Raw genomic sequence first — 24,158 nt, 5'->3', positions numbered from 1 at the left:
GGGGTAGTTTTTGTAGTTCTTTTTTGTTCCATTTTTCTTCTTTGCTTTTTTCCCTTGTGATTTGATGATTATCTTTAATGTTTGGATTCCTTTCTCTTTTTTTGTGTTTATGTATCTATATAGATTTTTGGTTTGTGATTACCATGAGGTTTATATATAGCAAAATATACGTACATGATTATATTACATTATTGATCTCTAAGTTCAAACACATCTTAACAACCCTGAATTTTTCTCCCCCACATTCACTGTTTCAAACATATTTTACATCAATTTGTTTTGTGTATCCCTTAACTACTTATTATTATGCAGTTTGGTTTTACTACTTTTAAACTTCTTGTTTTATACATAGTTGATTTACTACCTTTACGGTATATTTGCCTTTTCCAATGAGATTTTTCTCTTTGTAATTTTCATGCTTCTAGTTTTGACCTCTTCTTTTCTGTTTAGAGAAGGTCCTTTAGCATTTCTTGTAAAACTGGTTTTTGGTGTTGAACTTTTTTAGCTTTTTATTGTCTGTAAAACTTTTGATTTCTCCATCAAATCTGAAAAGAGCTTGCCAGGTAGAGTATTATTGGTTGCAGGCTTTTTCCATTCATCACTTTAAATATATCATGCCACTCCCTTCTGGCCTGCAGAGTCAGCTGATAGTCTTATGGGAATTCCCTTGTACATAACACGTTGCTTTTCCCTTGCTGCTTTAATGTTCTTTATCTTTAACTTTTGCCATTTTAATTACAGTGTGTCTTGGTCTGGTCCTCTTTGTGTTGATCTTGTTTGTGACTTTCTGTGTTTCTTGGACCTGGATGTCTGTTGACAGTCCTAGGTTAGGGAAGTTTTCAGTTATTAGTTCTTCATATGTATTCTCTGCCTGTTTCTCTCTCTCTTCTTCTACTTGGACCCCTATAATGTTAATAATATGCTTGATGTTGTCACTGAGGTTTCTTAAGCTCACTTCTTTTTTAAAAATTCTTTTTCTGTTCATCATGAGTGATTTCCACTACTCTGTCTTCCAGTCCACTGACTCATTTTTCTGTATCATCTAATCTACTCTTGATTTCTTCTTGTGTATTTTTATTTCAGTTATTGTATTCTTCAGGTCTGTTTCATTCTTCTTCACATTTCCTAACTCTTTGTTGAAAACTTTTAACATCTTACTTTTTTTTTTTTTTTGCGGTACATGGGCCTCTCACTGTTGTGGCCTCTCCCATTGTGGAGCACAGGCTCCGGACGCACAGGCTCAGTGGCCATGGCTCATGGGCCCAGCCGCTCCGTGGCATATGGGATCTTCCCGGACTGGGACATGAACTCATGTCTACTGCATTGGCAGGCGGACTCCCAACCACTGCGCCACCAGGGAAGCCCCTAACTTCTTACTTTTTTCATTCATTTTTCTTCCCTATTCTTTGAATATCTTTATGATCATTACCTTAAACTCTTTTTCAGGTAGATTCCTTATCTTGAACTTCATTTAGTTCTTCTGGGATTTTATATTTCTCTTTCCTCTGGAACATATTCCTCTTTTGCCTCATTTTGCCTAATTGTCTGTTTTTATTTTTATGTATTTGGTAGATTGGTTATGTTTCTCAATCTTGGAGAAGTGATCTTATTAGGAGATGACATATGGGGCCCAGCAGCACACTCCCCTTTGGTTACCAGAGCTATATGCTCTAGGGGTGCTCTCTATGTGGGCTAAATAGGCCCTTCTGTTGTGGTGGACTGGCTACTGTGGGTGTACTGGTAGGCATGGCTGGTCCCAGGTCCAGTTGGTTGCCAGACTCTGACTAGGGTAAAGGCTGTAGGCCACTGGTAGATAGGGCTGGGTCCTGGCATGTTTGGCTGCATCAACTGGGAACTTCCATTCCTAGTGCTGGTCTGCTGGTGGCAGGGCTGTGTTAGGAACCAGTTGGATACAGAACCCTGGGTATTCCTGGGGCTAGTGCCGGCCCACTGGTGGGGGAGACCAAGTCCTGTGGTGGCTGGCTGAAGGGTTAAAGACCCCATCGCTAGTGTCAACCTGCTGCTGGGAGAGACCAGATCCTAGGGTAGTTGGCTGAGAGCACCAAAGTGTCCAGAAACTAATGTTGACCCACTGGTGGACAGGACAGAATTCAGCAGATCTTGAGTCTGGTTCTGGTTCCAACCTGCTTGTGGGTGGGTCAGGTTGAAACAGGTGGTTGTAAGGCTGCAGTGGTCCTGGGCTTGCATCTGCCTGTTGTTAGGTGGGCCAGAGCCCAGGGTGACCTGGGGCTGATGTCATCCTACGGTTGGGTGGAACCGTGTCCCGGGGCAGCTGGAGCTCAGAGGTTCCTACAGCAGCCAACCTGCTGGTGAGTGAGATTTTATCCCCACACAGGTAGCTGCTTGGCCTTTGGCTTCCCAGGACTGGTGCTGACTGGCTGAGTCCCAGTGGTTAAAAGCTAGAGGGAAGATTCCAAAATGGTACTGGTCAGAACCACCAGTGTCCTTGTAGTAGATAGAGTCCCAGGTGTCTCCTACTTCTCTTGGAAGCTCTCCAAGAACAGCAAATGGGTCCTTTCAAATTACTGTTTCTGCCCTGGGTCCCAGAGCACGTGATTTTGCATTAACCCTTTAAATGTGGTGTCTATTTCTACAGCCCTCTGTCTCTCCCAAAAGTAAGCCCCATTGCTCTTTAAAGCCAAACAATCTGGGGGTTTGTCTTCCAAGTGTAGGATCCCTGGACTGAGAAGCCCATATGGGGTTTGGGAGCCCAATGTTGAGCTTGGATCCCTTGCTCCTTGGGGAGAAACTCTGCAATTGTAAATATCCTCCCTTTTCTGGGTCATCTACCTAGGGGTATGGGTCTTGACTACAGTGCATGTCTGTCTCTTCTATCCATATCATTGTGGTTCATTTTTCATAGCTTTAATTGTATAAAATATTCTCTGCTAGGCTTCAGGTTGTTCTCATCAATAGTTGCTCTGTAAATAGTTGTAAATTTGGTGTGCCCATAGAAGGAGGTGAGCTCAGGGTCTTCTTACTCTACATCTTGGCCACTTCTCTTTAAGATAGCTTTACATCACATCTCTAGAGATAGCTTTACATCACAATCAGAATGGAAGTCATTTTAGTACTGTTTGCTTTCTTTTTGTTTTTATAGATGTTGATTGTCTTTACATATAATATACAATCAGTTACTTCAGAAGAAAAAAATGTAAAATTCCCTAAACAATAGTTTAATTTAGAATTGAATTCCAGAATAATTTTTCTTAGCTCAGAACAGTCATCAGTGTGCAACATGTGGGTATCAATGATGCCAATCAATCAATAGACACTTGTTGAGTGCTTGTAACATGCTGAAGTAGTCCTCTGAATGGAAGAGAGTAAGTGGACATGCACAGAATATGTTAATATAAAATTTAAAGGGCAAGAAATACTGATGACACAAATTAAGAATAAAAGCCAGCATATGGTACAACATATGATAAAATCCAAAAGAGGAAATTCTGTAGGGTAAAGGGAGAAATGATGACTGTGGATCTTAGTACAAAATTCTAGAACCAGAGCAATGAAGTTCACTTCCACTAATTATAAAGTAGAGCCATAAGCTCAATCTTTCCAACAAGTTTCCTTAAAGGCCCATTATCAACAAATAGGATTCTACATAAACTACATTTCTCTATTCCTACATGTTAAGCCCCCTAATTTTGCTATCTTTACAGTTTGTTTGCCTTACTAAGGTCTTTATATTTTGCTATAATTGAGATTTTTATGGCAATGAATAATAAAATTGGGATAACTTCTATGAAAACCCTTGTAAATGACTGAAAGAGGGTGCAGTAGTGACTTTGGATGCCACAACTTAAATAATTCACTGGACTTTGTCTAGGAGGAAACTTTTAATAATGAATTAATTTCTTGACATTTTAAATTCATCTCATATATACTGTGCTAAAATCACAAATGCATCAACTTTTATGGAGTTTTATTCTTTTATAAGTATATGTTTTGGTATAAATAAACTAAATACAGTTTTAAATTTTAATTATAGAAATGAGAGCACATAAGGATAAATTGATCAAACTCCTATGATATCCAGTATTTAGCAAGTTTTTTTATATATAAACACTGAAGTGCAATATTCAGATGATTTCCAATAGGAAAATCTGAATGAATTACTGGCGGGTCTGTGCAGGAGGTTGGGGGAAACATTTCACACAGCACACCTGGTCATGATGAGTCATGGTGATAAATAAATGATCAAATGTGTATACAGGGATTAAGAATTTATACACTGATCACCTCAGAACTTCTGACCCTTCTGATATGCTTTATTAAGTCCAGGTCCCTGGGCTGGCTCTAAAGCTTTGCCTAGAAGTTCATTTCTTCAGCAGCTCAGGACTGATATGGAAGCTTAAACTCTACATAAATCTACATAAAACTCTACATAAAACTCTACATAAAGCTCGAATCCCTAAGTGGTTGATATACAACTTGGGAATTTCAACATGTTTAACAAGTGCTCAGAAGCCACACAAATCCTAGTTTACATGCCTGTCACCCTTCCTCTTCTCAACAGAATTTTTTCTACAAATTGATTTTCAAGATGAAAATTAACTGCTTCTTCGGATCATCGGATTGCCCTCAAGCATGCCACGGACCTCCATGGAGGTCCATGAAGCTGCTCCCTCACTGCTGTGTAATGAAGCTGTTCTCTGATTCCTTCAGCTCTTGTTTGAATGCCCATTACCCCTTGTTTTCACTAAGCGTTGTGCTCTCCTGTATTCTGTCTCAGAAAAGGACCTGAAACTAAATTACACTGAAGTACAAATGAACTAAATGTAATTTCCATTTTAACATAAGATCCAGAGTTATAAAAAAGTAATCAAGTTGTAACAGTGAAATTTCAGGCATCGTATTCTAGGATTTATTGTCTTTTTCAGATCATACTTCATTGTCATATATACAGTCATATATACAGGTTGTCATATATACATATATATGACATATGTATAATTGTCATATACACAGGTTGATGGTCATATATTATTCTAACCTAATGGTTTATTATTCTAAACTAATGGCTTAGGTTAGAATTTGATCTTTTATTACTCTATTCCTTTTACTCCAAATCTATACTTTGATTTGATTGCTAATTAGGGAGGCCTTTAGGGCTGTTTGCTATGTGCATTTCTCATAGTACTCCAAGACTGTAGAATTAGGAAAGATAACCAGTAATACAATTCTCAAGCCAGTCTTTACCTTCATGCAGTCTTCTGGTCAATGACTTCAGCAGTTAGCTGGTCAACAGTTAGTTCCTAAATGCCTTCTAAGAGCTAGGTGCTGAACAAATGCATTGCTGGTTTTGATTGTAATAGTTATGGGGCAGGAGAGGACTGAGATGGAAAGAAGGAACTTTTATTTTTGCTGAAAATGTCTTTTCATAAAGTGTTTTTTTTTTGTTTGTTTGTTTTAGCTGAGTTGATGTCATGGGTAACTCCCTAGACAAAACAAACCTTGCTGAAATTAATAGATGTATTTCCAGTCTCTAATAGTGACCAACTAGATGTGCAGTCCTCTAACATCTGCATGTTTGAGATCATCATGCAAGATTGGAAAATCTTTTGTTTGTTTCAACAACTAAAAAAACCTGTGTAATATGCAAAGTTATAAGAGAGCAACAACTCAGAATGCTATGTACCAAAGTAATTACAAACTTATCTATTCATTTCAATGCTACTGCTCACAGAAGAATTCATTAAGACCAAGGCAAGAGACAATAATATATGAGGCATTTTGCAGAGCTGAGGCCTAGAAAGCATATGAGGATAGTGACTTTTTTTTTTTTTTGAGGATAGTGACTTTTTGAAGACTGAATATCTGAAATATCTTTATTTTGTTCTCTTCTCAACTTGATTAGTTTGATGCATCATTAAATTCTTGATTGGAAATTATCTTCTCCTCAATATTTTGCTGCTAAAAAGTCAGTTGTCATTCCATTTCCTGTTCAGGTGGGTATAAACTTTCTGTCAGTCTCTCTCTCTCTCTTTTATCATCATCATCATCATCTTTCTGTCTCTGGTTTTATAAAAATTAATGATAATGGTGCCTCAGTGCATCTTTTTATTCAGTAAAATGACCATTAGTGGAACCTTTTGATATACAAGTTATATCTTTCATTTTTGAGAATTTTTTTGTTATTTTGTTGATAATTTTTTACATTTATTCTGTATTTTTCTTTCTGGATTTCTGCTTAGTTATATATTGGACTTGGTAAATTGATCCTCCAGTTGTTTTCTTTTCTCTGTGATTTACTTGGTCATTTTTCTATTCTACTTTCTGTATGATTTCCTCTAATATTATCTTGTAATCCTCACAAGGATTTTAAAACAATTTTATAACTTCAGGTATTATATTTTTAATTTCCAAGAGCTCATATTTGTTATATGATTGTTTCATTTTTTAAGTGTTTTGTTCTTACTTACAATCTTAAATCTATGATAATATTAATCATCCTTTTTGATTTTCTTCTGTTCTCTATATTGCCTCCATTTCCTCCAAATGATTATTGACTACTTGTTGCTGGGATTTTCTTTTTTTTTGGTTGTTGTTGTTTGCTTGCTTATTTTGGTTTTTCTCTTTCATATTAAAGACATTCAAAAATGACTAATATCATTGGAAGTCCCTTTTACTTAACTGTGATACAGTACAATCTGATTGGAAGCTTTATGTGTGGCAAGATTTTATAAAATTGTGGGTTTCTTTTGGGCATTTCATTAGGGCTCCCAAATATCAATATTTTTAGCATTTTTCCCTTGGGTTAATTTGTCCAAGTAACAATGTTCCAATCACGCCTGTGACATTAAACCTGGCTTCCAGCATTCTGGAAGTTAAATGGAGGAAATGAACTGGGAATCTCACTGTTCAGTATATAGACTGTTACTTAGTCCCCCTGTTTCACCTGCTCAAATTTAGAGCCATTTTCATTCAATATCTCAAGGAAAATAAACTATTGTATACTTCTAGAGTTATTTGTCCCTCCCAAATCTATTCTTACTAAATAATAGAGTTTTAGATGAGCACATGGCTACCCAGCTAGAAACCACATTTTTCAAAATCCTCACAACTAAGTTTCTGAGTGATTATTAGGTTCCTACAATTAGAGTCACTCGTTCAAGATTTGAATGTCAGAAGTGAAGTTGATTCCATTTTCTTCTGGCAACTGACTATTAACCCTGGCTATCAGATTAGAATTTTGCAGAAGAAGGCTCCAGTTTCTAGTTTCCTGAGTATCAGGAAAATGGCCCAGTAGTGGTGACTTTTTCACCCAACCTCCTAATCGCTGGAATGAACATTTAGGCAACCACTTTTCAGCTTCCTGAGATTCAAAGCTTAGTATGGCTGTGGCCATGGCTCCAGACCTAGACCATTATAACTCCAGTAGTGACATCAGAGGCTTAACTAGCCAATTTTATATTTGCTGGCCTCATTTCAAGATACCCAGCTTAGAATCTGCTCTTTTTTCCCCCTTTCATGGTTCTGTAAGCATATCATTCACTGTATTAAATCTTTTCCATCTTAAAATACCTGGGGTTGTTTTTACTTCTTGTATTTTTCTGAAATTTCTCTCAGTTATGTGTTGGACTTTGTAAATTAATCCTTTAATTAGTTTCTCCCTTTTTCTGAATAAGCTGATATTTAGAGTTAGAGTGTATAAGCTTGCTTCTTATCTGTACCTTCTTCTGTAAGACTTGAGACATCATTGTTCCCCTCTGTACTAAGCCAAATACCACTAAAGTATACACTTTTCATCTTGCTCTCTTCCATTGTTAACTCCTTTTCCCTTTTTTGTATGTATATGTTGGGAGAGGATTATACTTGTTTTATATTTTTACTATCATTTTCCTACCATTTCAGAAAAGATTAATGAAAACTCAGGTGTTCAATCTGCAATGTTAAATTAGAATTTTCTACTGTTGCTAATTACCTGAATATCTTTTTGCAAAAGAATGCATTTGGAGTCTGTTATGATGGCATTAGACACTACGTCTTTGAGTGATGGGGAAGGATAACAGTTCTGAGAAAAGAAAATAAAAAAAGGTAAAAATTCTTTGTGGTTTTCTAAGTATTTTGTAGTTCCCAATTTTTCCTATTCACCTTCTTCTTTCCATCGGAGTGGAATAAAAGTTCTGCTCTGTATTTCTGCTTTATGCTTCACTGCTCCAAAATCTGATACAGTTTGAAAATAAGCCCAATAAAACTATAGTTATTGAATCAGACAGCCTAAAATCCCTTGAAATTCAACAATTCATTCTTTGGAAATAACACTCCTGTCCAAATAAGGAAAGTAAGAATCTGGCTTACTATGAAATAAACAGAAGGAGCTCACCAAATCTGTATGCATTTTAAGGTTACAAAGATTTTAAGTTGCAGGTTTTGTAGCAATTTTATAGAAACATGTTTGTGGGTTTTAAAATTCAAGTTAATGGACAAGTTTTCAAAAGGGGACAGTTTCCCTATATGTCCCTGAAAAGTATAAGGCAGAGAGCCATAGAGGCTCTCTGTGACACCCTGGCTCATTTCTTTTTGCAACCACATTGTGTTAAGTATTCATAGCAAAGTGTGCTTATTATAAATTCCACAGTCTGTGTGCCTGGTGCTTGCTAGGGAGTGCACATTCTGGTATGTGTTTCTTATTTGGATGGCAAAACAAGCGCTTCTTAAATTCTTAATTTTAGGATACTGAATAGCTGAAGATAATTCTGCTCCATTGGTTTCTGTGGACATTGTCAATTTTCAGCTGTAAAAGCCTAAAATCTCCATTTAACAGACTAAAAATCAAAGAGAGTTAAAATTAAAAACACAAAGAAGAATTACATGTCTACAGGCAAAATTTCAAAAAGAGGTGGCAAATGAGAGATTAGAAAAATTAACTGTAATCAGTTCTTATAAATTAAATAATTTCTTCACATTTTTTACTCCTTTGATCAAAATAATTAAAAAAAAATAAGTCCAGGACTAAATGCTCCCACCAAAAGACATAGATTGGCTGAATGGATACAAAAACAAGACCCATATATATGCTGTCTACAAGAGACCCACTTCAGACCTAGAGACACATACAGACTGAAAGTAAGGGGATGGAAAAAGATATTCCATGCAAATGGAAAGCAAAAGAAAGCTGAGGTAGCAATTCACATATCAGAAAAAATAGACTTTAAAATAAAGATTATTAGAAGAGACAAAGAAGGACACTACATAATGATCAAGGGATCAATCCAAGAAGAAGATATAACAATTGTAAATATTTATGCACCCAACATAGGAACACCTCAATACATAAGGAAGATACTGACAGCCATAAAAGGGGAAATCGACAGTAACACATTCATAGTAGGGGACTTTAACACCCCACTTTCACCAATGGACAGAGCATCCAAAATGAAAATAAATAAGGAAACACAAGCTTTAAATGATACATTAAACAAGATGGACTTAATTGATATTTATAGGACACTCCACCCAAAAACAACAGAATGCACATTTTTCTCAAGGGCTCATGGAACATTCTCCAGGATAGATCATATCTTGGGTCACAAATCAAGCCTTGGTAAATTTAAGAAAATTGAAATTGTATCAAGTATCTTTTCCGAACACAACGCTATGAGACTAGATATCAATTACAGGAAAAGATCTGTAAAAAATACAAACACATGGTGGCTAAACAATACACTACTTCATAAGCAAGTGATCACTGAAGAAATCAAAGAGGAAATAAAAAAATACCTAGAAACAAATGACAATGGAGACATGACGACCCAAAACCTATGGGATGCAGCAAAAGCAGTTCTAAGAAGGAAGTTTATAGTGATACAAGCCCACCTTAAGAAACAGGAAACATCTAGAATAAATAACCTAACCTTGCACCTAAAGCAATTAGAGAAAGTAGAACAAAAAAAACCCCAAAGTTAGCAGAAGGAAAGAAATCATAAAAATCAGATCAGAAATAAATGAAAAAGAAATGAAGGAAATGAAGCAAAGATCAATAAAATTAAAAGCTGGTTCTTTGAGAAGATAAACAAAATGGATAAAACATTGGCCAGACTCATCAAGAGAAAAAGGGAGAAGACTCAAATCAATAGAATTAGAAATGAAAAAGGAGAAGTAACAACTGGCACTGCAGAAATACAAAAAATCATGAGAGATTACTACCAGCAACTCTATGCAAATAAAATGGACAACCTGGAAGAAAGGGACAAATTCTTAGAAATCCACAACCTGCCAAGACTGAATCAGGAAGATATAGAAAATAAGAACAAACCAATCACAGGCACTGAAATTGAAACTGTGATTAAAAATCTTCCAACAAATAAAAGCCCAGGACCAGATGGCTTCACAGGTGAATTCTATCAAACATTTAGAGAAGCGTTAATACCTATCCTTCTCAAACTCTTCCAAAATATAGCAGAGGGAGGAACACTCCCAAATTCATTCTATGAGGCCACCATCACCTTCATACCAAAACCAGACAAGGATGTCACGAAGAAAGAAAACTACAGGCCAATATCACTGATGAACATAGATGCAAAAATGCTCACAAAATACTAGCAAACAGAATCCAACAGCACATTAAAAGGATCATACACCATGATCAAGTGGGGTTTATTCCAGGAATGCAAGGATTCTTCAATATATGCAAATCAATCAATGTGATAAACCATATTAACAAATTGAAGGAGAGAAACCATATGATCATCTCAATAGATGCAGAGAAAGCTTTTGACAAAATTCAGCACCCATTTATGATAAAAACCCTGCAGAAAGTAGGCATAGAGGGAACTTTCCTCAACTTAATAAAGGCCATATATGAGAAACTGACAGCCAACATCATCCTCAATGGTGAAAAACTGAAAGCATTTCCACTAAGATCAGGAAAAAGACAAGGTTGCCCACTCTCACCACTCTTATTCAACATAGTTTTGGAAGTTATAGCTGCAGCAATCAGAGAAGAAAAGGAAATAAAAGGAATCCAAATCAGAAAAGAAGAAGTAAAGCTGTCACTGTTTGCAGATGACATGATACTATACATAGAGTGTCCTAAAGATGCTACCAGCAAACTATTAGAGCTAATCAATGAATTTGGTAAAGTAGCAGGATACAAAATTAATGCACAGAAATCTCTGGCATTCTTGTACACTAATGATGAAAAATCTGAAAATGAAATCAAGAAAACACTCCCATTTACCATTGCAACACAAAGAATAAAATATCTAGGAATAAAACTACATAAGGAGACAAAAGACCTGTATCCAGAAAATTATGACACTGGTGAAAGAAATTAAAGATGATACAAATAGAGGGAGAGATATACCATGTTCTTGGATTGGAAGAATCAACATTGTGAAAATGACTCTACTACCCAAAGCAATCTACAGATTCAATGCAATCCCTATCAAACTACCGCTGGCATTTTTCACAGAACTAGTACAAAAACTTTCACAATTTGTATGGAAACACAAAAGACCCTGAATAACCAAAGCAATCTTGAGAGCGAAAAATGGAGCTGGAGGAATCAGGCTCCCTGACTTTGACTATACTACAAAGCTACAGTATTCAAGACAGTATGGTACTGGCACAAAAACAGAAAGATAGATCAATGGAAAAGGATAGAATGCCCAGAGATAAACACACACACATATGGTCACCTTATCTTTGATAAAGGAAGCAGGAATGTACAGTGGGGAAAGGTCAGCCTCTTCAATAAGTGGGCTGGGAAAACTGGGCAGGTACATGTAAAAATATGAGATTAGATCACTCCCTAACACCATACACAAAAATAAGCTCAAAATGGATTAAAGACCTAAATGTAAGGCCAGAAACTACCAAACTCTTAGAGGAAAATATAGGCAGAACACTGTATGACATAAATCACAGCAACATCCTTTTTGACCCACCTCCTAGAGAAATGGAAATAAAAACAAAAATAAACAAATGGGACCTAATGAAACTTCAAAGATTTTGCACAGCAAAGGAAACCCTAAACAAGACTAAAAGACAACCCTCAGAATGGGTGAACATATTTGCAAATGAAGCAAGTGACAAAGGAATAATTTCCAAAATTTACAAGCAGCTCAATAACAAAAAATCAAATAACCCAATCCAAAAAGGGGCAGAAGACCTATATAGACATTTCTGCAAAGAAGATATACAGACTGCCAACAAACACATGAAAGAATGCTCAACATCATTAACCATTAGAGAAATGCAAATTAAAACTACAATGAGGTATCATCTCACACCAGTCAGAATGGCCATCATCAAAAAATCTAGAAACCATAAATTGTGCAGAGGGTGTGGAGAAAAGGGAACACTCTTGCACTGCTGGTGGGAATGTGAATTGGTACAGCCACTATGGAGAACAGTATGGAGGTTCCTTAAAAAACTACAAATAGAACTACCATATGACCCAGCAATCCCACTACTGGGCATATACCCTGAGAAAGCCATAATTCAAAAAGAGTCATGTACTAAAATGTTCACTGCAGCTCTATTTACAATAGGCTGGAGATGGAAACAACCTAAGTGCTGATCTTCGGGTGAATGGATAAAGAAGATGTGGCACATATATACAATGGAATATTACTCAGCCATAAAAAGAAACGAAGTTGAGCTATTTGTAATGAGGTGGATAGACCTAGAGTCTATCATACAGAGTGAAGTAAGACAGAAAGAGAATGACAAATACTGTATGCTAACACATATATATGGAATTTAAGAAAAAAAAATGTCATGAAGAACCTAGGGGTAAGACAGGAATGGGGACACAGACCTACTAGAGAACAGACTTGAGGATACGGGGAGGAGGAGGGGTGAGCTGTGATGGGGTGAGAGAGGGGCATGGACGTGTATACACTACCGAGCGTAGGGTAGATGGCTGGTGGGAAGCAGCCGCGCGGTTCAGGGAGATCAGCTCGGTGGTTTGTAACCGCCTGGAGGGGTGGGATGGGGAGGATGGGAGGGAGGGAGACGCAAGGGGGAAGAGATATGGGAACGTGTGTGTATGTATAGCTGATTCAGTTTGTTGTGGGGCAGAAACTAACACACCATTGTGAAGCAATTGTGCCCCAATAGAGATGTTAAAAAAAAAAAAGTCCAATATCACACTAGTCTTTCTGTATAAAAGGCAAAGGATGGAGTGGAAGGAAAAAAATATGCACATTTTTAAAATGAACAATCCTTCATTGACTTCATTATTAAAATATTAAATGCAGAAAAAATTTTAAAGAATTCTGTGTTCTCTATTTGATGTATTCCTGAACCAATCATAAGTAGAATTAGCCTAGATCTTTGTAAGGAGAACATAGAAAGTTGTAATGACTTCAATCCCAAAGAAGGCAAATCAGCCTGAAGAAAATATTTAGGAACTAGAAAACAAAAAGTGAAGTTTTTTCTCTTCTTCAAGAGTTTAACCCTCCTCTTCCTCATTCTTCCTTTTTTTTCTTTTAAAGTGTTCACATTTTATTAACATTACATTCCCCTTGTTATCACCACAGAATATAAATTCAGGTTAGAGGAGAGAACTTCACAAATGCAATAAAGCATTCTGTAGTATACCAAAGTTTGTATAAAATGTCTGACCAAATCAGCTTGCTCAAAAATCATTAATCACTTCCATTATAGATAATTTATTTAGTTTAATATTTATGATTCTTAGAAAATAAACATACTATATACACTTTAAACAGTGTTTTCCATTTACCTTTTCATTATCACTTAAAATACATATTTCTGCTTGAAGGTGACATTTAAAAATTATTCTAAAATAGCGGCAGCAAAATAAAATTCTGCAATAACAAAAAAGCAAAACTAGGATCCATAATTAAGTTATTACCATATTTACAAGTATGATCCTGAAATAAATACTACTTCTAAGCAGCTCTATTATCAGCTTTTCATGTTTGGTTTAAACACACACAATTGGTTAGTGTGGGGAGGCTTATAATATTATAATATTATATTCTATGTATTGTTCTGAAAGGGTTCTTCAAGAGCCAACCAGTCCTAAAAACAGAATGCCATAAAACAAATAGAATTCCTATGTAACATCAAAAGCATGTGATATTTTGTAGCAGCTAGGAGTATTTCACGATTGGCTTCTTTAGAACTAATTTCATGAGGAGAGCTTAAGAAGGTAGACATTTTACCATTATCATGTGTGTGTAAAAGTGACATGTTTCTTTTGTGCTAATTTGATTCCCTTGAATGACATAGTTAGTGAGCTAGTCACCAATAATTTCATGACCAGGCAAATCAAACCTGCAAAAAAAGAAGCCACTTTCAAATTACCATGTTATTGTCTCACCCACTCAAACAATTTATTTTCAACATAAATATATAACCTCAATATAAGATGCCTGACTAAAGCAAGCACTATCAACAAGACCAAGACAGCATCTTTTCTAAGGTTTAGATTTTGGCCAGAATTCCTGATACATAGAATAGTCCATACCAAGAGTCGTTGTTCCTGCAACAAAGCTTTGGGTTGCCAGGCACATGTGAATCAGGTGAATGGACATTTTAGTATTTTCCCTTCTCTTCAATTTATATAATTCATACACAACGATTGCTGCAAAACTTGCCATTCCAATGGGGACAAATTGTGCCCCTCTGGCTATTCAAATAAATTTAGATCCATGATCTTCATTATATGAAGAAAGAGAAATATTTGTGTTGGTAGACAGTGATTGAAGGATCTTTTGAGAACTACAGGATTTCTTTAAGTCACTTAAGTTCTCTGGTTCTGTTCTCCAGAAGAGATCACATCTTGGATCACAAATCAAGCCTTGGAAAATTTAAGAAAATTGAAATTTTATCAATCATCTTTTCCAAACACAATGGTATGAGGTTAGAAATCAATTACAGGAAAAAACTGTAAAAACCACAATACATGGAGGCTGAACAGTGTGCTGCTAAATAACCAAGAAATCACTGAAGACATCAAAGAAGAAATAAAAAAATAGAAACAAAATACAATGAAAACACAATGATCCAAAACCTATGGGCTGCAGGGAGAGGACTGGGGCTGGCTGTGTGAACACAGACTGAAGGGGCTAGTGTGCCACAGCCAGCAGGGAGGGAGTCCAGGAAAAAGTCTGTAGCTGCCGAAGAGGAAAGAGACTTTTTCTTGCCTCTTTGTTTCCTGGTGCACGAGGAGAGGGGATTAAGAGTGCGACTTAAAGGAGCTCCAGAGATGGGAGTGAGCCACGGCTATCAGCATGGACCCCAGAGACGGGCATGAGACACTAAGGCTGCAGCTGCAGCTACCAAGAAGCCTGCGTGCAATCACAGGTCACTATCCACACCTCCTCTCCTGGGACCCTGTGCAGCCTGCCACTTCAGGGTCCCGTGATCCAGGGACAACTTCCCCGGGAGAACACACAGTGTGCCTCAAGCTGGTTCAACGTCACACTGGCCTCTGCTGCCACAGGCTCGTCCCGCATTCTGTACCCCTCCCTCTCCCCGGCCTGAGTGAGCCAGAGCTGCCGAATCAGCTGCTCCTTTAACCCCATCCTGTCTGAGCAAAGAACAGACGCTCTCAGGTTACCTACACACAGAGGCGGGGCCAATCCAAAGCTGAACCCTAGGAGTAGTGCAAACAAAGAAAAGAAAGGGAAATTTCTCCCAATAGGCTGAGGAGCAGCGGATTAAATCTCCACAATCAACTTGATGTACCCTGCATCTGTGGAATACCTGAATAGACAAAAAATCATACCAAATTGAGGAGATGGACTTTGGTAGCAACTATATATATATATATATATATATATATATTTCCCCTTTTTCTCTTTTTGTGAGTGTGTATGCCTATGCTTCTGTGTGTGATTTTGTGTGTATAGCTTTGCTTTTAACATTTGTCCTAGGCTTCTATCTGTCCTTTATTTTTTTTAATTTTTAGTATAGTTTTTAGCACTTGTTATCATTGGTGAATTTGATTTTTGGTTTGGCTGCTCTCTTCTATCTTTCTTTCTTTTCTTTTTAATTTTAAATTTTTTTAAATAATTATTTTTTATTTTAATAAATTTATTTTATTTTACTTTCTTTTCTTTTATCTTCATTCTTTCTTTATTTTTTTTCCCTTTTATTCTGAGCCATGTGGATTACAGGCTCTTGGTACTCCAGCCAGACATCAAGTCTGTTCCTCTGAGGTGGGAGAGCCAAGTTCAGGACACTGGTCCATAAGAGACCTCCAAGCTCCACGTAATATCAAACAGTGAAAATCTCCCAGAGATTTCCATCTCAACACCAAGACCCAGCTCCACTCAATGACCAGCAAGATACAGTGCTAGACACCCTATGCCAAACAACTAGCAAGAAAGAAGCGCAACCCCGTCCATTAGCAGATAGGCTATGTAAAATCATAAGGCCAGAGACACCACAAAACACACCACCTGACCTGGACCTGCCCACCAGAAAGACAAGATCCAGCCTCATCCACCAGAACACAGGCACTAGGCCCCTCCAGCCAGGAACCCTACACAAACCACTGAACCAACCTTAGCCACTGGAGACAGACACCAAAAACAATGGGAACTAAGAACCTGCAGCCTGCAAAAAGAACACCTCAAACACAGTAAGTTAAGCAAAATGAGAAGAGAGAGAAACACACAGCAGTTGAAGGAGCAAGGCAAAAACCCACCAGACCTAACAAATGAAAATGAAATAGGCAGACAACCTGAAAAAGAATTCAGAATAATGATAGTAAAGATGATCTAAAATCTTGGAAATAAAATGGAGAAAATACAAGAAACATTTAACAAGGCCTAGAAGAAATAAACAGCAAACAAACAGTGAATGAACAACACAATAAAGGAAATTAAAAATTCTCTAGAAGGAATCAATAGCAGAATAACTGAGGCAGAAGAATGGATAACTGACCTGGAACATAAAATAGTGGAAATAATTACGGCAGAGTAGAATAAAGAAAAAATAATGAAAAGAATTGAGGACAGTCTCAGAGACGTCTGGGACAACATTAAACACACCAACATTCGAATTACATGGGTCCCAGAAAAAGAAGAGAAACAGAAAGGGACTGAGAAAATATTTGAAGAGATTATAGTTGAAAACTTCCCTAATATGGGAAAGGAAATAGTTAATAAAGTCCAGGAAGCACAGAGAGGCCCATAAAGTATAAATCCAAAGAGAAACACTCTAAGACATATATTAATCAAACTATCAAAAATTAAATACAAACAAAACATATTAAAAGCAGCAAGGGGAAACAACAAATAACATAAAAGGGAATCCCCATAAGGTTAACAGCTGATCTTTCAGCAGAAATGCTGCAAGCCAGAAGGTAGTGGCAGGAAATATTTAAAGTGATGAAGGAGTAAAACCTATAACCAAGACTACTCTACACAGCAAGGATCTTGTTCAGATTTGATGGAGAAATTAAAACATTTACAGACAAGCAAAAGTTAAGAGAATTAAGTACCACAAAACCAGCTTTACAGCAAATGCTAAAGGAACTTCTCTAGGCAGGAAACAAAACAGAAGAAGAAGACCTAAAATAACAAACCCAAAACAATTAACAAAATGGTAATAGGAACATAGATATTAATAATTACCTTAAATGTAAATGGATTAAATGCTCCAACCAAAAGATAGACTGGCTGAATGGATACAAAAACAAGACCCATATATATGCTGTCTACAAGAGATCCACTTCAGACCTAGAGACACGTACAGACTGAAAGTGAGGGGGTGGAAAAAGATATTCCATGCAAATGGAAATCAAAAGAAAGCTGGAGTAGCAATTCTCCTATCAGACAAAATAGACTTTAAAACAAAGATTATTACAAGAGACAAAAAAGGACCCTACCTAATGATCAGGGGATTGATCAAAGAAGATGTAACAATTGTAAATATTTATGCACTCAACATATGAGCACCTCAATACGTAAGGCAAATACTAAGTGCCGTAAAAGGGGAAATTCACAGTAACACAATCATAGTAGGGGATTTTAACACCCCACTTTCACCAGTGGACAGTTCATCAAAAATGAAAATAGATAAGGAAACACAAGCTTTAAAAGATACATTAAACAAGATAGACTTAATTGACATTTATATGGCATTCCATCCCAAAACAACAGAATACACATTCTTCTGAAGTGCTCATGGAACATTCTCCAGGATAGATCATATCTTGGCCCATAAGTCAAGCCATGGTAAATTTAAGAAATTGAAATCATATCAAGTTTCTTTACCGACTACAATGCTATGAGACTAGATATCAATTACAGGAAAAAATATGTAAAAATTACAAACACATGGAGGCTAAACATTACACTGCTTTATAACCAAGGGAAAACTGAAGAAATCAAAGAAGAAATCAAAAAATACCTAGAAAAAAAGGACAATGAAAACACAATGACCCAAAGCCTATAGGATGCAGCAAAAGCAGTTCTCAGAGGGAAGTTTATAGCAATACAATCCTACCTTAAGAAACAAGAAACATCTCAGATAAACAACCTAACCTTACACCTTAAGCTATTAGAGAAAGAAGAACAAAAAACACCAAATTAAGATAAGGAAAGAAATCATAAAGATCAGATCAGAAATAAATGAAAAAGAAATGAAGGAAACGATAGCAAAGATCCATAAAATTAAAAGCTGGTTCTTTGAGAAGATAAACAAAATTGATAAACCATTAGCCAGGCTCATCAAGAAAAAAAGGGAGAAGACTCAAATCAATAGAATTAGAAATGAAAAAGACGTAACAACTGACACTGCAGAAACATAAAGGATCATGAGAGAATACTGCAATCAACTATATGCCAATTAAATGGACAGCCTGGAAGAAATGGACAAATTCTTAGAAATGCAAAACCTTCCGAGACTGAAACAGGAGGAAATAGAAAATATGAACAGACCAATCACAAGCACTGAAATCGAAACTGTTATTAAAATCTTCCAACAAACAAAACCCAGGACCAGTTGGCTTCACAGGCAAATTCTATCAAACACTTAGAGAAGAGCTAACACCTATCTTTCTAAAACTCTTCCAGAATATAGCAGAGGGAGGAACACTCCCAAGCTCATTCTATGAGGCCACCAACACACTGATACCAAAGCCAGACAAAGATGTGAAAAAGAAACAAAACTACAGGCCAATAACACTGATGAACATAGATGCAAAAATCCTCAACAAAATACTAGCAAACAGAATCCAACAACACATTAAAAGGATCATACACCATAATCAAGGCAGGTTTATCCCAGGAATGCAAGGATTCTTCAATACATGCAAACCAATCAATATGATACACCATATTAACAAATTGAAGGAGAAAAACCATATGATGATCTTAATAGATGCAGAGAAAGCTTTTGACAGAATTCAACACCAATTTATGATAAAAACCCTCTAGAATGTAGGCATAGAGGGAACTTGCCTCAACATAATAAAGGCCGTATATGACAAACCCACAGCCAACATCGCCCGAAATGGTGAAAAACTGAAAGCATTTCCACTAAGATCAGGAACAAGACAAGGGTGCCCACTCTCACCACTCTTATTCAACATAGTTTTGGAAGTTTTAGCCACAACAATCAGAGAAGAAAAAGAAATAAAAGGAATCCAAATCTGCAAAGATGATGTAAAGATGTCACTGTTTGCAGATGACATGATATTATACATAGAGATTCCTAAAGATGCTACCAGAAAACTACCAGAGTTTATCAATGAATTTGGTAAAGTAGCAGAATACAAAATTAATGCACAAAAATCTCTGGCATTCCAGTACACTAATGCTGAAAAAGCTGAAAGTGAAAATAAGAAAACACTGCCGTTTACCATTGCAACAAAAAGAATAAAATATCTAGTAATAAACCTACCTAAGGAGACAAAAGACCTGTATGCAGAAAATTATAAGACTTTAATGAAAGAAATTAAAGATGATACAAATAGAGGGAGAGATATACCATGTTTTTCGACTGGAAGAATAAACGTTGTCAAAATGAATATACTACCCAAAGCAATCTACAGATTCAATGCAATCCCTATCAAACTACCACTGGCATTTTTCATAGAAGTAGAACAAAAAAATTCACTATTTGTATGGAAACACAAAAGACCCTGAATAGCCAAAGCAATCCTAGAAAGAAAAACGGAGCCTGAAGAATCAGTTTCCCTGACTACAGACTATATTACAAAGCTACAGTAAATAAGAGAGTTTGGTACTGGCACAAAACAGAAATATAGATCAATGGAACAGGATAGAAAGCCCAGAGTTAAACCCACACAAACGGGTCACCTTATCTTTGATAAAAGAGGTAAGAGTATACAGTGGAGAAAAGACAGCCTCTTCAATAAGTGGTGCTCGGAAAACTGGACAGCTACATGGAAAAGAATGAAATTAGAACTCTCCCTAACACCATACACAAAAGTAAACTCAGATGGATTAAGGATCTAAATATAAGGCCAGACATTATAAAACTCTTAAAAGAAAACATAGGCAAGAACACTCTAAAACATAAATCACAGCAAGATCCTTTTTGACGCACCTCCTAGAGAAATGGAAATAAAAACAAAAATAAAGAAATGGGACCTAATGAAGCTTAAATCCTTTTGCACAGCAAAGGAAACCATAAACAAGATGAAAAGACAACCCTCAGAATGGGAGAAAATATTTGCAAATGAAGCAACTGACAAAGGATTAATCTCCAAAATTTACAAGCCGTTCATGCAGCTCAATACCAAAAAAAACAAAAAACCCAATCCAAGAATGGGCAGAAGACCTAAATAGACATTTCTCCAGGGAAGATATACAGATTGCCAACAAACACATGAAAGGATGCTCAACATCAGTAATCATTAGAGAAATGCAAATGAAAACTATAATGAGATATCGTCTCACACAAGTCAGAATGGTCATCATCACAAAATCTACAAACAATAAATGCTGGAGAGGGTGTGCACAAAATGGAACCCTCTTGCACTGTTGGTGGGAATGTAACTTGATAGCCACTATGGAGAACAGTGTGGACGTTCCTTGAAATACTGAAAATAGAACTACCGTATGACCCAGCAATCCCACTTCTGGGCATGTACCCTGAGAAAACCATAATTCAAAAAGAGTCATGTACCACAATATTCATTACAGCTGTATTTACAATAGTCAGGACATGGAAGCAACCATCAACAGATGAATGGTAAAGAAGATGTAGCACATATATACAGTGGAATATTACTCAGCCATAAAAAGATTCGAAATTGAGTTATTTGTAGTGAGGTGGATGTACCTAGAGTCTGTAATACAGAGTGAAGTAAGTCAAAAACAGAAAATACTATATGCTAACACACATATATATATATAATCTTAAAAAAAAAAGCTCATGAAGAACCTAGGGACAAAACGGGAATAAAGACACAGACCTACTAGAGAATGGACTTGAGGATACGCAGAGAGGGAAGTGTAAGCTGGGACAAAGTGAGAGAGTGGCATGTGCATATATACACTACCAAACGTAAAATAGATAGCTCATGGGAAGCAGCCACATAACACAGGGAGATCAGCTCAGTGCTTTGTGACCACCTAGAGGGGTGGAATAGTGAGGGTGAGAGGGAGGGAGACACAAGAGGGAAGAGATATGTGGACTTATGTATATGTATAACTGATTCACTTTGTTATAAAGCAGAAACTAACACCGCATTGTAAAGCAATTATACTCTAATAAAGACATAAAAAATAAAAATAAAAAAAACAACACAAAAAACAAAGAATCTCATCACTTCAGGTAAGATTAGATGCAGATAGCAAATAAGTTCTCAGAATTTTAGAATTTCAAATCAGAAATTGTGGCACTTGAGGTAGGATAATGCCAAGTTAATACACATTATAATATTGAAAATTTAAAATAATTTGTGCCTATAATGGATGGTATATAGAAATTTATTTTTAAAATCCAAACAAACATCTCTGAATTTCAATTCATTTCTGGAGGTGAAAATCAGTGTCTCCTCAATATGAATGTTTATTTGAACTGTTTCAAGGAATAAAACAATCTCTGAAAGAAAAAAAAAATCCCATGGGATACAGCAAAAGCAGTTCTAAGAGGGAAGTTTATAGCAATTCAAGCTCATTGCAAGAAACAAGAAAAATCTGAAATAAACAATCTAATCTTACACATAAAGCAAGTAGAAAAAGAAGAACAAAGAAAACTGAAAGTTGAAGGAAGGAACTCATAAAGATCAGAGCAGAAATAAATGAAATAGAAACAAAGAAATCAATGGCAAAGATCAATAAAACTAAAAGCTTTTTCTTTAAGAGGGTAAACAAAATTGATAAGCCTTTTGTCAGACTCATCAAGAAAATAAGGGAGAGGACTCAAATCAATAAATTTAGAAATGAAAAAGAAGTTACAACAGACACTGCAGAAATACAAAAGATCATTAAGAGACTACTACAATCAATTATATGCCAATAAAATGGACAACCTGGAAGAAATGGACAAATTCTTGGAAGGTACAACTTTCCAAGATTGAACCAGGAAGAAACAGACCAATTACAGGTAATGAAACTGAAACTGTAATGAAACATCTTCTAACAAACAAACGTCCAGGACCAAAGGGCTTCACAGCTGAATTCTATCAAACATTTAGAGAAGAGTTAACACCTGTTCTTCTGAAACTCTTGCAAAAAATAGCACAGGGAGGGACACTCCCAAACTTGTTCTATGAAGCCACCATTACCCTGATACCAAAACCAGAAAAAGATATCACAAAAAAAGAAAATTCTAGACCAATATCATTGATGAACATACACACAAAAGTCCTCAACAAAATACTAGCACACAGAATCCAGCAGCACATTAAAAAAATCACACACCATGTTCAAGTGGAATTTATCCCAGAGATGCAAGGATTCTTCAATATATGCAAAACAATCCATGTGATACACAATATTAAAAAAAAAAGAATAAAAATCATATGATCAACTTGATACATACAGAAAAAGCTTCTGACAAAATTCAACACTGATTTATGATAAAAACTCTCCAGAAAGTGGATTTAGAGGGAACCTACCTCAACACAACAAGAGTCATATTTGACAAACCCACAGCAAACATCATTATCCATGGTGAAAATCTGAAAGCACTTCCTGTAAGATCAGGAACAACAGAAGAATGTCCACTCTTCCCACTATTATTGAACATTGTATTGGAAGTCCTAGCCACAGAACTGAGAGAAGAAAAAGAAATAAAAGGGCTCCCAATTGAAAAGAAGAAGTAAAACTGTCACTGTTTGACAATGACATACTATACATAGAAATCTTAAAGATGTTATCAGAAAACTACTAGAACTAATCAATAAATTTGGTGATGTTGTGGAATACAAAATTAATGCACAGAAATCTCTTGCATTCCTATACCCTAACAATGAAAGATCAGAAATAGAAATTAAGGAAACAATCCCATTTACCACTGCAACAAAAAGAGTAAACTACCTAGGAATAAACTGACCTATGGAGGCCAAAGACCTGTACTCAGAAAACTATAAAACACTGATAAAAGAAATCAAAGATGATATAAACAGATGGAGAGATATACCATACTCCTGGATTGGAAGAATCAATATTGTGAAAATGACTATACTACGCAAAGCGATCTACAGATTCAATGCAATCCCACTTAAATTACCAATGGCATTTTTCACAGAACTAGAACAAGAAATTTTACAACTTGTATGGAAACAGAAAAGACCCTGAATATCAAAAGCAATCTTTAGAAAGAAAAATGGAGCTGGAGGAAGTAGGCTCCCTGACTTCAAACAATACTACTAAGCTACAGTAATCAAGACAGTATGGTACTGGCACAAAAAAAGAAAAGTAGATCAATGGAACAGGATGGAAAGCCCCGAGATAAACCCACACACATATGGTCACCTTATCTTTGATGAAAGAGGCAAGAATAAACAGTGGAGAAAAGACAGCCTCTTCAATAAGTGGTGCTGGGAAAACTGGACAGCTACATGGAAAAGAATGAAATTAGAATGCTCCCTAACACCATACACAAAAATAAACTCCAAATGTATTAAAGATCTAAATGTAAGACCAGAGCCTATAAAACTCTTAGAGGAAAACATAGGCAGAACACTCTATGACATAAATCACAGCAAGATCCTTTTTGCCCAC

At 36.3% G+C, this 24,158-nt stretch overlaps 1 protein-coding gene and 1 pseudogene across 2 annotated transcripts in view; both read right to left on the bottom strand.

Annotated features, from left to right (window-relative positions):
* GUCY1A2 (guanylate cyclase 1 soluble subunit alpha 2) overlaps positions 1–24,158 on the bottom strand; it is a 426,619-nt gene that overhangs the window by 7,418 nt on the left and 395,043 nt on the right. The gene's annotated exons all lie outside the window — the stretch shown is intronic.
* LOC132525921 (HIG1 domain family member 1A, mitochondrial-like) overlaps positions 14,421–24,158 on the bottom strand; it is a 34,550-nt pseudogene continuing 24,812 nt past the window's right edge.

Source organism: Lagenorhynchus albirostris, chromosome 9 (assembly GCF_949774975.1).
Source record: "Lagenorhynchus albirostris chromosome 9, mLagAlb1.1, whole genome shotgun sequence".
NCBI lineage: Eukaryota > Metazoa > Chordata > Mammalia > Artiodactyla > Delphinidae > Lagenorhynchus > Lagenorhynchus albirostris.
This window is presented reverse-complemented; position numbering and strand designations above follow the sequence as displayed.